We start from the raw sequence: 14,399 nt of genomic DNA, 5'->3' as shown, positions 1-14,399 counted from the left end.
GTATGATCTGGAAAGACCTGATAAAAACCTTCTGCCAGGATGAAGAAAATTTATGCCAACAGATATTCTTCATTTGGGGTGAGGATTTGGTTATTCATTCTTTGTCTTATAAATTGCAAATAATGTTGGAATGTGGGATGGTATTAACACATTAACAACCAGATAAAATGCAAAAAGTCAGTAACATCCCTGGAGAATGAAAGAATGAGTTGGAAGATTTAAATTAGTAGAAATTTTATTAGTAGAAATTTTATTTTATTTTTTAATGTCAGAAAGGGGTTCAGGAGAGTTGAACCCAGGAGCATGTTTAAGAGGAATTCTGGACACACAAAATGCTAACCAAAAGTAATAAATCTCTAATAATATGATTTCATCTATCCTTCAAATTAAAATACCTAGATTCAGTTATCTTCCAGCAAAGTCTTTATATAATTGCAATTGGACTTCATATAAATTCATTAGTCATGACTTATATACCTGTTACCTTCCCTTAAATAGGTTATTTGCATCCTACCCCATCCTGGTCAAAGGATAAAATAACCAGGGCAGGATGATGGAAATATTGGCTCTGAGCTGTGACATTTGGAGAATGTTACAGAAAAGAAAGTTATAGTAACATTGTAATGGCATTTATTGTGCCTTTATTCACTCTCATTACAAAAGTAACATATGCTACTGTAGAAAAGTCTGGAAAAAACAGTAAAAATGAAAAAAGTAATGATTATTTTAAATTACCATAATCTTATCATCCAAACATAATCTCTGTTAGCATTTTGTTTTATAATCTACCAATATCATTGCTTATATATAGCATATGTTCACATAGCAAAACTAAATCATTGTAGTCATTTCTGTTTCATTATTTCATTATCACTTAATATATACAATGAATATTCCCTGTGTTTAAGCGGCTATATTAAATTAAAAGTCCTTTATTTTAAAACTTCGTAAGTTAATATAATAAATACAAGAAACAAAATCAAACAAGTAGGTCTAATAGAGATGATTATAAAGTACAATAAAAATTGAAACATGACTCTGTGATACAACTCACTTGTTTTGAGACAGCATCACCCAGGGCTGAGTAGTAACTATCCACAGGAAACCCAGGCCATAAAACAGACAGTTTCACTCTAGAACCTTGATCTTAGGGTCAAATACGGTAGTTCACAGTGAAATGAGTGGTGCATTCTTTACCAAATCCCTTGACCTTTCTTAGACTGCTTCCCAATCCGTGAAACAAAACTCACAATCGTTGTTACCTCGAGTTGCAAGTAGCGAGGATAAGATAATGTTCTGTGAACTGGGAAGTGCCAAGCAAATTCAATGAATGCCTCATTGTTACTGAAGTGCAAGGTCTCTTGAGAGCATTGCCATTGAGATTTCATTAAGTTCACCTCACTGTCTTCCTGGGGTGGTAGTTAGAAACATTTTCCGAAAATACCTCCTGATCTCCAATTTTTTTCCTTCCCAATCTCAAATGTTATCATGGTAAGTATTTCAAAATTTCTCCCAGTAAGATCTACAGAGTAGACATTTCCTAACCTTTATTTCTTTCTTCAAAGGTATCTTTCTAACAAACAAACAAAAAAGGAAAACAAATAAGTTTTTAAAAAGCCCTCATTAATCAAAAATTCTTATATACATTTCTACTGAGTGAATCTATGATAGCACATACAACACTCTTTATATGAAAGACTAAAATAGATTTTTATCCCAAAGCTGATTTTTAGGAAATGGCCTTACAGTGAATATTACCTTTAGTGACACAGAAAACTAGTCCCTGACTTGCTAATCCATGTGCGTGCATGTTGGGGGCATCTAGAAACCATGGAACATGCACAAATGAGAGACTAGTGACACTCTTCTCTACCTAAAGACTATAAAACAAATCTAAAGTGGGACTTCGTATTGTATCTCATAAACAGAAACAAATACATTTGTAGTGACAATTGTCTGTGCAGTTCTGTTTCATGTGTGTACACTTGGGGTCCTGATTCTCAAACAGATGATGAGCCCATTGAGGGAAAGGTAAACTCAGTACGCTTCATGGCTGCCACACTCCTGCCATAGCAGAAATAGCTCATTAAAACCTAGTGATCCAAAATATGCAAGGAACCCTTAAAACTCAAAAATAAGAAGACAGATAACCTAATTTAAAAGTAGGTAAAAACAGGAGACCCAATTAAAAATTTATTTTAAAAAAGATTACCTGCCATCTGACGTCTGGAATGTCCTTCAAAAAGCCAGGTGTTAATGGCTTGTTTCTATCCTGTGGAGCTACTGGGAGGTGGTGGGAACCTTAGGAGCTGGAGCCTAGTGGAAGAAAGTTAGGTCATTGGGGTGGGCCCTTGAAGGTTGAAGGAAGTATTGGAAACCCAGCTCTTCCTTGCCTTTTCTTTTCTTTTCTTTTTTTTTTTTTTTTGACTTCCAGCATCCATGAAGTAAACAGGCCTCCTCTGCCATGCCTCTCATGTCATGAAGTAGTATGCCACTGCAGACCCAAAGCAACAAGGCTAAGTGACCATGAATTGAAACCTCTGAAACCATGAGCCAAAATAAACCTTTCCTCCTTTTAAATTGATTATCTCAGATACTTTTTCACAGCAATGGAAAATTGACTAAATTGACATCACCCAAAAAATATACAGATAAGCATATGAAAGATGTTCAGAATCATATTTTGTTAGGAAGTTACAAATTAAAATGACAACAAGATACCACTATACGTCTATTAGAATGGCAAAATCCAAAAAAAAAGCTGGTGAGGATATGAAGAAATAAGCTCTCTTATTAATTGCTGGTGGGAAATGGTATGGCCCACTGTGGAAGAAAATATGGCAGATTCTTACAAAACTAAATATATTCTTATCATATGATCCACCAAACACATATTTTGCTATTTACTCAAATGAGTTAAACATTTATTTCCACATGAAAACTTGTACATGGATATTCACAGTAGCTTCATTCATACTTGACAAAATTTGAAAGCAAATAAGATATGTTTCACTAGGTGTGGATAAACAAACTAAGGTACATTCGTGCAATGGGATATTGTTCAGCTATTTTAATAATTTTTTAAAAAAATGATCTATGTGAGAAACTTGAAAATGAATAAAAAGGAGCAAATGCCATTAAAAAAAAACAATCTATGAAGCCATACAAAACCAGGAAGAACCTTAAATGTATATTGGTGAGTGAAAAAAACAAATCCAGTTTGAAAAGACTATGATTCCAATGATATGCATCCTGGAAAAGGAAAATCTATAGAGACAATAAAAATGGCCAGGGAGGGAGGGATAAAAAGGTGGAGTGTGGAAGAATTTAGGACAGGGAAACTCTTTGTACAATATATTCTCATGGAAAACACATGATTTCAGTTATTGAAATCCATAGAGCTATACAAAACAAAGACTGAACTGGGCAGGAAACTATGTGCTTTAGTTAATAATAATACGTCAACATTCATTGATCAATTGTAACAAGTATACCACATTAACACAAGATGCTAAAAATAGGGAAACCTAGAAGGTAGAAGGTAATATATGGGATATCTCTGTACTTTCTGCTCAATTTTTGTGTGGACTTTAAGTGATTAAAAAAAATAAAGTCATTAATTAAGATTAAAAAGACTTTAATCTTTTAAAGTCCCTACTGATTGATTGGTTTCTTTGATTAGTGAGAATCGGAGCCCCACTCAGGATCTAGCTACTTTCTTGGGACAGAAAATGCTACTGAAAATTCTTTGATAAAAATTAAAACTGTGAGAATTCTTCCCACCAAATACCAAATGCAAAGGCAATAATGGAATATGAAATTAGTAGGCTGCCTGCCAAATAAGCCTGTGCCTTCTTCAGAGCCTTGATCTTTTCTGAAATAAAATCTTTTGGAAACTTCACACACATGGGAGAAAAAATGGCTCCTCTCCACAATCCCATGAGGGAAGTGCCCTTGTGGCCTTGAGCACAAATAAAGACAGGGACAGTGGCTTCTGTAGCTCCCCTGCTCTTCTCTGGGGAGTCTTTGAATTGTATATAATCATGAGTAACTTCCCAGTCTGCTGAAAGCCTTTCTACTAAGCCAAGGACATTTTAATCCATTTGCCTTATTGATCTTTGACCCTTCACTAAATGGGATATACTTTAAGTGGACCTGAGATGTGAGAGCTGAGAGAAGAATATTCTGGGGCTGTATGGGGTCACCCTGAAAAAGAGTAAATGAGGGAGAGAAAGAAAGAGACCTGGGAGTAGGGAAAAGAATGTCTTCTTCAAAATCTTGGAGCATAGACGTTTAAATACACTTGCCATGACTTGAACTCCTCTGAGTTTGCATGTGGGAGAGTGAGGTCATGTACACATGAGGGGAAGAGAGCTTCACGGGGAAGAGATGCTTTTCCCCACTGTTTCCCACGCACTCTTAGTTCTGCTCTTTCTCTCAATAATCTCCCCTAAGCTAGTGTGCTTTTCCAATATTTTTTTCCTGTGATAATGGTAAAATTCTATCTAATTAAGAATCCCCTTCCTTCCTGTAAATCTCATTTCAGAGTCTACATTTTCCAAAAGACACTTTCCTCAGAAGAACAAATTCCTATGAAATTTATTGCAATATTTAGGATAGCCAGATTGTGTAGCTAATTGGTACTAGGCATCAAAATACGAGTCAGAAACAAGAACATTAAAGCTGAAAGGAATTTAATAACCCCGGGAAACAAGTTTTTTTTTTCTTTTGGTTCCATTTTTAAAACACATGTACAGAAACTGGAACTTCAAAGGGCTAAGTCACTTTCTCAGTCTTACACCGTGGTGGATCCAGGACTGGAACCCAACTTTATCGGAATCCATTTTCTCTTATCTATATGATCATATCCTTTAAGCTGGATGCAAATTTTGTTTTGGTGTTTCTTTTTAATTAACTATTAATTTATTTTAATTAGGTATGTATAACAGCAGAATGCATTTTGATTCATTGTAAATCACAATTGCAGCACAACTTTTCATTTTGCTGGTTGTATATGATGTAGCGTTGCACCATATGTGCAGTCAAACATGTACCTAGAGTAATGATGTCCATCTCATTCCATCATCTTCCTTGCCCCCATACCCCTTTGCCCAAACAAAGTTCCTCCATTTTTCCCATGCCGCCCCCCCCCACGCCTTATGAATCAACATTCACTTATCAGAAAGATCATTCTGTCTTTGGTATTTTGGGGGATGGGCTTACTTCTCTTAGCATGATATTCTCCAACTCCATTCATTTACCTGCAAATTCCATAATTTTATTCTCTTTTGTTGCTGAGTAATATTCCATTGTGTGTGTGTGTGTGTGTGTGTATCACATTTTCTTTATTCATTCATCTATTGAAGGGTATCTAGGTCGCTTCCATAGTTTAACTATTGTGAATTGAGCTGCTATAAACATTGATGCGGCTGTGTTACTACAGTATGCTGACTTTAAGCCCTTTGAGTACAGACCAAGGAGTGGGATGGCTGTGTCAAATGGTGGTTCCATTCCAAGTTTTCTAAGGTATCACCATGCTGCTTTCCAGATTGGTTGAACCAATTTACAGTCCCACCCGCATTGTATGAGTGTGCCTTTCCCCCCACATCCTCGACTACATTTATTGTTGTCTGTATTCTTAATAACTACCATTCTGACTAGCATGAGATGAAATCTTACAATTGTTTTGATTTGCATTTCTCTAATTACTAGAGATGCTGAACATTTTTTTTCATATATTTGTTGACTGAATGCATATCTTCTTCTGAGAAGTGTCTGTTAGCCCATTTATTGATTGGGTTGTTTGTTTTTTTGCTGTTAAAGTTTTTGAGTTTTTTATATATCTTGGAGATTAGCATTCTATCTGACGTGCATGTGGCAAAAATTTGCTCCCAAAATACAGGCTCTCTGTTTACCTCAATGATTGCTTCTTTTGCTGAGAAGAAGCTTTTTAGTTTGAGTCTATCCCATTATTAATTCTTGATTTTATTTTTTTTGCACTTTAGGAGTCTTATTAAGGAAGTTGGGGCCTAATCTGACATGATAAAGATTTGGGCCTACATTTTCCCCTATTGGGTACAGGATCTCTGGACTAATTCCTAGGTCCTTGATCCAGTCTGAGTTGAAGTGGAGTTGGTTGGGTGGTGGTGTTTTCTTGCTTTTAAAAAAAAAAAAAAAACTTTAAAACATTACGTTGGGGCTGGGGATGTGGCTCAAGTGGTAGCGCGCTCGCCTGGCATGCGAGCGGCCTGGGTTTGATTCTCAGCACCACATACAAACAAAGATGTTGTGTCCACCAAAACTAAAAAATAAATAAAAAATCTCTCTCTCTCTCTCTCTCTCTCTCTCTCTCTCTCTCTCTCTCTTAAAAACAAAACAAAACAAAACATTACATTTTATTACAAAGCAGCATGCAATTATTTATTCATTCATTTGCTCTACAAACACGTTGGAAGGCACATTCTGCTCCTGTGCCACTGGTCTGGACCTGCCACTACCAGCACGTGACATCTTCAACATCCTCATTGTAAGAGAAGGGGGGGGGGTGGTCAAAAGCATAAACTGGACTCAAAACCTGTTCTCATGGAATTTAAGATCAGAGGAAAGAGAATTCAAGATTACATAGTGATTAACAATGATACTGGAAGCTTCATTTGCGTTGTTGACAAGGGTGAGTTTTATTCTGTCCGTTGTAAAGAACCATTGGAAAAAAGTCATGGATAAAAATTTGAGTTTCAGAGAAATCCCTCTAGTGTTAGAAGGAATCAGGACCCCACCCAGGGTGGTAGATTTTGTGCCTTACATCAGCCATCTCTTCCCCCACCCCCACCCCTGTCACAAGGCTGGCCCTCCACATCAGAGCGGCTCACAGCTAGGAGTTACATAGAGGAGTACAAAATTTCTCTTGCTCCAAAACATCTCTAACCTAAATGTTCACCTTTGTTATCATTCCAAAAAAAATATTTGTTGTGTAGAGTCATATTTCAAAGCCACTGAAGAGGCAGTGCAAATCTAAATGTAGATCCAGGGACTGTACCCATTGAAAGGGAGGGAAGCTGGGTACAGTGGCACAAGTGGCTCAGGAGGCTGAGGCAGGAGGACCGCAAGTTCAAAGCCAGCCTCAATAACTTAGCAAGGTCCTAAGCAAATTAGCGAGACTCCATCTCAGAATTAAAAAAAAAAAAAATTAAAGGCTAAGGTTGTGGCTGAGTGGTTGATTACCCCTGGATTCAATCCCTGGTACCAAAATTAATTAATTAATTTAAAACAAAAGGAAGGGAAAGGGAAGATACTGACGAATGGATTGTTCAAAGTATGTAATGCACATTGACAAACATGGTATGATGAATCCCACTGTTACTTATAATTATAGTGCACCAATAAAAATATAAAACAAAAAGTAGGGTCAACATCCAGGTCTCAAGTAAAAAGGAGCCTCCAAACTGTACTGCTCTTATTGGGAGAATGAAGCTAAATGAATGTATATTAAGAGAACCCCCTTTGACTTTCCATAGCAGGGTTGCTTATTTTCTCTGTAAAGGGCCAGAGAGTAAACATTCCAGGCTTTGTAAGCCATATAGTTTCTGTGGCCACCATGCTGCTCTGTTGCCATAGTCCTTGCAGTGAATTAGTGTGGCTGTGCTCCAGTAAAACTTCAGTTACCGAACAGGCAGTGGACCAGATTTAATCTTATAGGCATAATTTCCCCCCATTCCTCTATCTGATAAAAATCTACTTTCTTCATAATTTTGCATGGGATGTATTTGGTTTGCATAATCCCAAGCCTCAACAAGTTAAAATATTGGTATTTCGGTAAAATCTCCACTCTTGTTTATTCATTCCAGGCTTCCTTTTTTTATTTTATTTTATTTTATTTTTTTGTGAAGCTGATAAACATTTCTCAGAAAATACATGTAGAATTTTATTTGATTTTTAAGCATCTGTGAGCAGTGGCAAATAACAGCATTTGAAACTGGGGAACGGGATTTAGAGACCTTCTCATTCACCCCCTTCCTTGGTATGACAACCTGAAGCTAAAGAGGCAAAGTGGATTGCCAGAGGTCATGTGGCCAGCAGTGCAGGGTGATGGGCACGCTATTGGGGGATTTTTCCCTCTGTGCAAAGCATGTTCTCTTTTTCCTCATTTACTTAATTTTGAAAAACATAGTTTGCACAATGTTCGAAAGAAGTACATCCTGTGAGCAGTTCAAACCAACTGGCACACCACCCAATCTGAGGTCCATGGACAAAGAGGTACCACTTGCCAAGCAGGCACATACCTATACTACCAGGAGCCTAAACTCATCTTGAGGTTCCTGTTCTAACAGGAGGCTGGCCCACCCGTGATATGCAGAGGTAACACACATCTGCATTACTGTATTCAAAAGGGTCCATTCTTGTCTCCTAGAACCATCTGAATTTATTATTATTTAAAAATTGGATTCTTCAGGAATAACTTCCAATGACAAGACAGCTGAGTTCTTATATTTGCGGTAGAAATGCCTATAAATTGTCCAGGGGACTTTAACATCCAGGGGACTTTGACATTTAACATTAACATCTGTTAAATGGGGTGAAAATTAATCACTATAGAGAAGGGCCAGGAATGGGAGTGTTTCCAATGGCAACATAGCCTTCTACTACCACATTTCTAGGATGCCCACCTTGAAAAAACGCTCCTGAGGGTAGAGATAGGAACACACAAATACTGATTTAGATGTTCAAAATTTTGTTAGCTTCTGTTCTTGTGACAGAATATCTAAAAAAAAAAAAAAACAAATTAAAGGAGGAAAGGATTATTTTGACTCACAGTTTCAGAAGTATCCAACAGTTGGTTATTTGATTTTGTTGCTTCTGGACTTTTGGTGGGACATAGCATCATAGTAGAGAGGACATGGAGAAGCAGAGTCACTCACATGGCAGTCAGGATGGAGAAAGAGAGAGAGAGAGAGAGAGAGAGAGAGAGAGAATGAATGAATATGGGAGAGCACGACAGGAGCTGAGGTCAAGACATACCCTTAAATGACATACCCCAAGTGACCTACTTCTTTCAACTAGGCCCCTCCTCCTAAAGTTTCCACTACCCCCCAATAGCACCTCTAACTGAAGACCTTCAACACATGAGACTTCAACAAATGAACCTCTGGGGGCATCATTCCAGTCCAAACTATAACAAAGATGGAACATTTATCCCTGCATTAAACATTTCCCTTGAATGTAAGTCATAAAAATAAATTACACAATTCCATGACTGACTCATTCTACAGTGGTTCCCAGAGAAAGGTCAGATTAACTATGTGCATTCCCTTATGACCTTCCACTCAGTATTACATTCAGTTGGCATCTTTGTATTTAAAATATTCTGAAATCTTTTTCATGTACATTTGGTTCTTTTCATTAGACAAAAAAAAAATCATAAATTCTTTGTCAATTGCTATTGTCATTTATTTCTATTTTCCTTTGTGTTTTCATTTCCCTCCTTTTGCTAGAATTAATTTCACCATCCAGTCAATCTAGAGTATTGATTCTGATTCTTCCTAAGAGTACTAGAGTAATCCAAAAGAGTAAGCTCCTTCTAGGTAGAGATGTATGGTCCCAAGGACCTTCAAACACAGTAAGGTCCCTGAGTTTCTCCTACTTAATTTTGTTTGCAATATGTCAGGCTTTGTGAGAATTATCACATTTATTTAATCCTCCAACATCCTGATTGAGTAAGCATATAATTAGTCCATTTTGCAGAAAAGCATATGAAGGTGAGAGAGGTTAAATAAATTACCCAAGTTCACAAAATTAGTGAGTAGGGGAGCAGGGATTCCAACTCATTTTGTCAGCCAACAGAATTCATACTCTTAAAAACCATGTGAACATTCCAATTTTCCAATAGATGCCAGAATAATTCTTTCTAAAATGCAAATCAGGTCATATTACTGTTCATGTCTGAAACCTTCAATAGTTTTTTTTTAATTTCTCAGGACTTTATTCACAATATACTTTGCATAGAAGAGCATTTAAAAGCCTCGGCCCTCCCCCTCTTGCCTATTTCACATCTTTCCACCCCTTCTTCCTCAAGTTGCATTGTATGTGCCAACCTGCAAGCTTCTCAATAAGAAAGGCCATTTCACTCTTCCCTGCTTTGCTCATCTGCTCCCTCTTCCTGCAGTGCCCTCCCTGCCAGGCTGCCCCAGAGACACCAAATCATCAGCATTTTGTTCATAGCCATCTCCTCCTAAAAACTTCCATAAACTTTTTCCAATTTTCCTTTTTCAGCTCCTGTTTTACCTGTTTTGAAGAGCAATTTGGACTCCACTTTATCCTAGAAATTCTACCTTTAGTGTGTGCTTTAGGGAAATTTTGCACACGTGTGCAATGAGGCAAAACAGTGTTCAGAGCAGCTTCATTTGTTAAAATTTAAAAAATGGGAAAAATCCAAATAGAAATAGCCAAACAAGTGAATAACTGAATAAATTTGAGGATAACTATACTGTGAAATGCTATGATATTTCAATGAATTAGAGCTATACCAGGAATATTGGAATATAAGTATAGATAACTCTCAAAATTATACATTTATAAGCAAAAAACAAACTATAGACTGATAAAAATAGTTTGAATGCAATCCTCCTGTCTCAGCCTTCTGGAGCTCTGGGGTTACAGGTGTGCACCACTGCAGGCAGCTATACTTAATGTGAGTTTTTACAATACAAGAAACAACACATTAATTTTCTAGTGGATACATTTTCAGATATTTAGCTCAGAATCAATACTCACCAGCCAAAAAATAGTAGTACCTCTAAAAGGGGAGGTGCAAAATTTAATACTTTATTTTTAGCAAAATCTGAAACAAATAGTGCAAAATGTTAATATTTATCTGAGGTGATCCGTACCTAGAGATTTGCTATATTAATGTTTGTTATGTTCAGTAGGTTTGAAATTTTTCAAAACAATAATATGTAAATCTAATAATGTACTCAGGCTTCTAGGAAACCATATCTAGACCTAGGTGATAGTGGCTGCATAAGAGGTAAGGTGTATGAACGCACAATAGAGATGGTTGGGGGTGCTGCGTATGTCCCAAGCTCACTGATTAGACACATTGATTAGAAATCAGTCCCTGGATTATCCAAACACACGTTTTGTTAATGAGCAGTTGAGGGCATGAGGGGGAACAAACAGCTGGCTAATGACAGAGCAGGGACCTGAGTCATAAGGCTCACAAGTCAATGTTCTGCCATGGTGCCACATCCCTTCTCAAAATCAAAAAGGGAAAGAAAAAAACACTTAGTTCTTGCCCACTGAGAGTTCCTGCTATTTTCGTCTATTCCCCTTATGGTGGTCTGATGGTAAATATTGTGAGTTCTTTACCTATTGCTTTGTACTATTTATAGCACAAAATACAAGGAGGAATGAGTTGAAATGAAACAATCATTTCTGGCACTTGAAGGGGAGAAAAGAAATTGATATTTTGTAGAAATCAGATTACTGTATCCTTTGTGATTATTCCTAGCTGATTGCAGAGGATACAGATTTAAAGCAATCGGGTCACCAAGGCACTTTCCATGTCTTTCCTCACTGGTTTAATTTCACACACAAAAATGGGAGGGCTGCTCTGGCCAGCGTTTCAAGAACTATGATAAATAGAAATGGTGAAAGAGGGCATCCCTGTCTTGTTCCAGTTTTTAGAGGGAATGCCTTCAATTTTTCTCCATTTATAATGATGTTGGCCTGGGGCTTAGCATAGATAGCCTTTATGATGTTGAGATATGTTCCTGTCATCTCTAGTTTTTCTAGTGTTTTGAACATAAAGAGGTGCTGTGTTTTGTCAAATGCTTTTTCTGCATCTATTGAGATGATCATATGATTCTTATCTTTAAGTCTATTGATGTGATAAATTACATTTATTGATTTCCATATGTTGAACCAACTTTACATCCCTGGGAGGAATCCCACTTGATCGTGGTGCACGATCTTTTTGATATGTTTTTTTTATTCTATTTGCCAGAATTTTATTGAGAATTTTTGCATTTATGTTCACTAGAGATATTGGTCTGAAGTTTTCTTTTTTTGATGTGTCTTTGCCTGATTTTGGAATCAGAGTGATATTGGCCTCATAGAATGAGTTTGGAAGTGCTACCTCTTTTTCTATTTCCTGAAATAAATTGGAGAGTATTGGTATTAATTCTTTCTTTAAAGGTCTTGTAGAACTCTGCTGTGTATCCGTCCATTCATGGGCTTTTCTTGGTTGGTAGACTTCTGATGGCATCTGCTATTTTGTCACTTGAGTTGGAGGGGAAGAAAGAGGGCATGGGTTATTAATGAGGGTGAAATGCGATGACCATTATTATCTAAAGTACAGGTATAAAGAGACAAATTGATGTGAATATACTGTGTGTACAATCAGAGATATAAAAAATCATGCTCTATATGTGTAATAAGAATTGTAATTAATTCTGCTGTCATATATAAATAAAAAGAAAGAAAGAAAGAAAGAAAGAAAGAAAGAAAGAAAGAAAGAAAGAAAGAAAGAAAGAAAAAATTGAGGGCTGCTGATGCAGGACAGCATACTCAATTTCTTCCCACCACACACCCAGCCAAGCTGGACCTGAGATTGCCCAGGGTGACACAACAGCAGTGACCAGCTCCCCTTTGTCCTCTATCCTTCTGTGCTGTGGTCCCCTCTACCTGTGCTGCTTAGTTTTGCTTGAATTGCTTGTGTGGTGTGTGGTTTTTCTCCCACCTACCTGCTGTTTCCATATCTGAATCACCAATCATAAAATGAGATTCTGTCCCAACCTATAAGTGGAATAAGGCTCAAGGGCCAGGTATTAAGGATCATTGTTCCATTGAAGTAGCCTAGAAGAAAGCATTTCTGAAGTGAACAAAAAATAGATTTCACATCTCTGCTAGGGAAGGAGACCCATACTATGAGTTGTGCTGAGTTGCGGGAGAAAGCCAAAAAGGGGTAAGCTTTATAAACGAAAAGTCTACGTCCAAAGAGGAGTATCAAACTTTGATGTGATCAGGGCTGTTAACCCCTGAGGAATTGCTCAAAGATGGAGGTAAGAGTGCCATGAGTCTTGATGGTCCTTCTGTTTTGAAGTGGAACACCAACCAGTGGCTGCCATATTGGGAACAGATCTAGTCTCTCAAAGGATAGAAGAGTGAAAAGCAAGTCAGATGCCACTCTGTCTTGGGTTGACAACACAACTTAACTTCAAGAAACAAAACAGTATGACTCAAGTAACCAAGGAAGCAGAAGTTCAGCTATAGGTACAGGGACATGGTTCGGCAGGGGAGGTGGTTGCTGGGTGATGGCTGTGGGGTGCCTCGGGCTCATCCTTGGAATATGAACTATGGGCTCAGGGGATCCTTTATAATTCCAGGTCCCACACTTGCATAAACTGATCCCTGCCTGCCTGCTTCAGGAACTGCTCTGCTACCAGGCAGGACTAAACTTCCAGGGAGAAGATTTACAGGGTAGAAGCCCAAGATGTTGGAAAAAGAAAATATGAACCATAAACCTTTAAAACTTGATGAGTTTCCTTCCCAGAATTGAAAGATAAATCTCTTCTATAATAGAAGAGATTTATTTACTATATTTATCTAACATAAGATTACAATGCTTATGTTAGATAAATATAGTAACAGTCTCTAAACCCCGTTATACTAGGAAAGGTAGAAAGGAACCCCTCTTTACTGTATTAAATTGTATCTATAAATTACCATTTTTTCCATTAACTCTTGACATGTTCATATGATTCAGTCTTAATAAATGTCATACAGGGTTTGGCCAATGTGAACTCTTTTAGTGGGAACTATGATGATTATTTTAAGTTGTCATTAAATGAACTTTCCTGGCTGCTTCATTTCCTCCATTGTAAAGTGGAGGTTACACTCCATACCACCCATCCTTCCCTGGAATTGATTTAAAACATAATAAATACAGTGATAGCTAATCACTGATAGAGAACTGGGAATCAAGATGCTACTAGTCTAGTATTACACATTGAATACTATAGGAACACTTGTGGGTGTCCCCATAATGAATATTGGTGTTAATGGAAGCGAGCCATCAAAGTCATGGTACCGGTAAACCATTTAGGGAGTGAAGCTATTCAGAATCAGGCTTTATCCCTAGTGGCGTCCTTAGCATCTTGTGTCTACCTGTCCTGGGCACCCTGTGGACTTATCTCAACTTTCTGTATCACAGGGACATGGCTACTGAAGGGCAAAAAGGATAAGATCTAAAGAAAAACCCCTGGAGCTCTCCAGCTCTGGAAAGAGCCTCCATTCTAAGCAAGCCCACACTCCTTTCTTCATCTTTTTTATTCCCTTATTAAACATTCCCTGGGAGTCCAGAAAGGTACCTAAGGCCCAAGATCCTATGGGGTTATTCTTCCCAT

General features: G+C 37.6%; 1 long non-coding RNA gene across 1 annotated transcript in view; it reads right to left on the bottom strand.

Annotated features, from left to right (window-relative positions):
- Positions 1-1,469: 1,469 nt before the first annotated feature.
- LOC308646298 overlaps positions 1,470-14,399 on the bottom strand; it is a 159,000-nt gene continuing 146,070 nt past the window's right edge. Inside the window, exons 2-4 of the long non-coding RNA XR_014021357.1 lie at positions 8,664-8,758; positions 2,213-2,316; positions 1,470-1,573 (exon numbers count right to left, since the gene is read on the bottom strand). This is a non-coding gene — a long non-coding RNA (uncharacterized lncRNA). The remainder of the gene's footprint in view (positions 1,574-2,212; positions 2,317-8,663; positions 8,759-14,399) is intronic.

The sequence above is a fragment of the Spermophilus citellus genome (genome assembly GCF_964194105.1).
Source record: "Spermophilus citellus genome assembly, chromosome: 1".
Lineage (NCBI taxonomy): Eukaryota > Metazoa > Chordata > Mammalia > Rodentia > Sciuridae > Spermophilus > Spermophilus citellus.
This window is presented reverse-complemented; position numbering and strand designations above follow the sequence as displayed.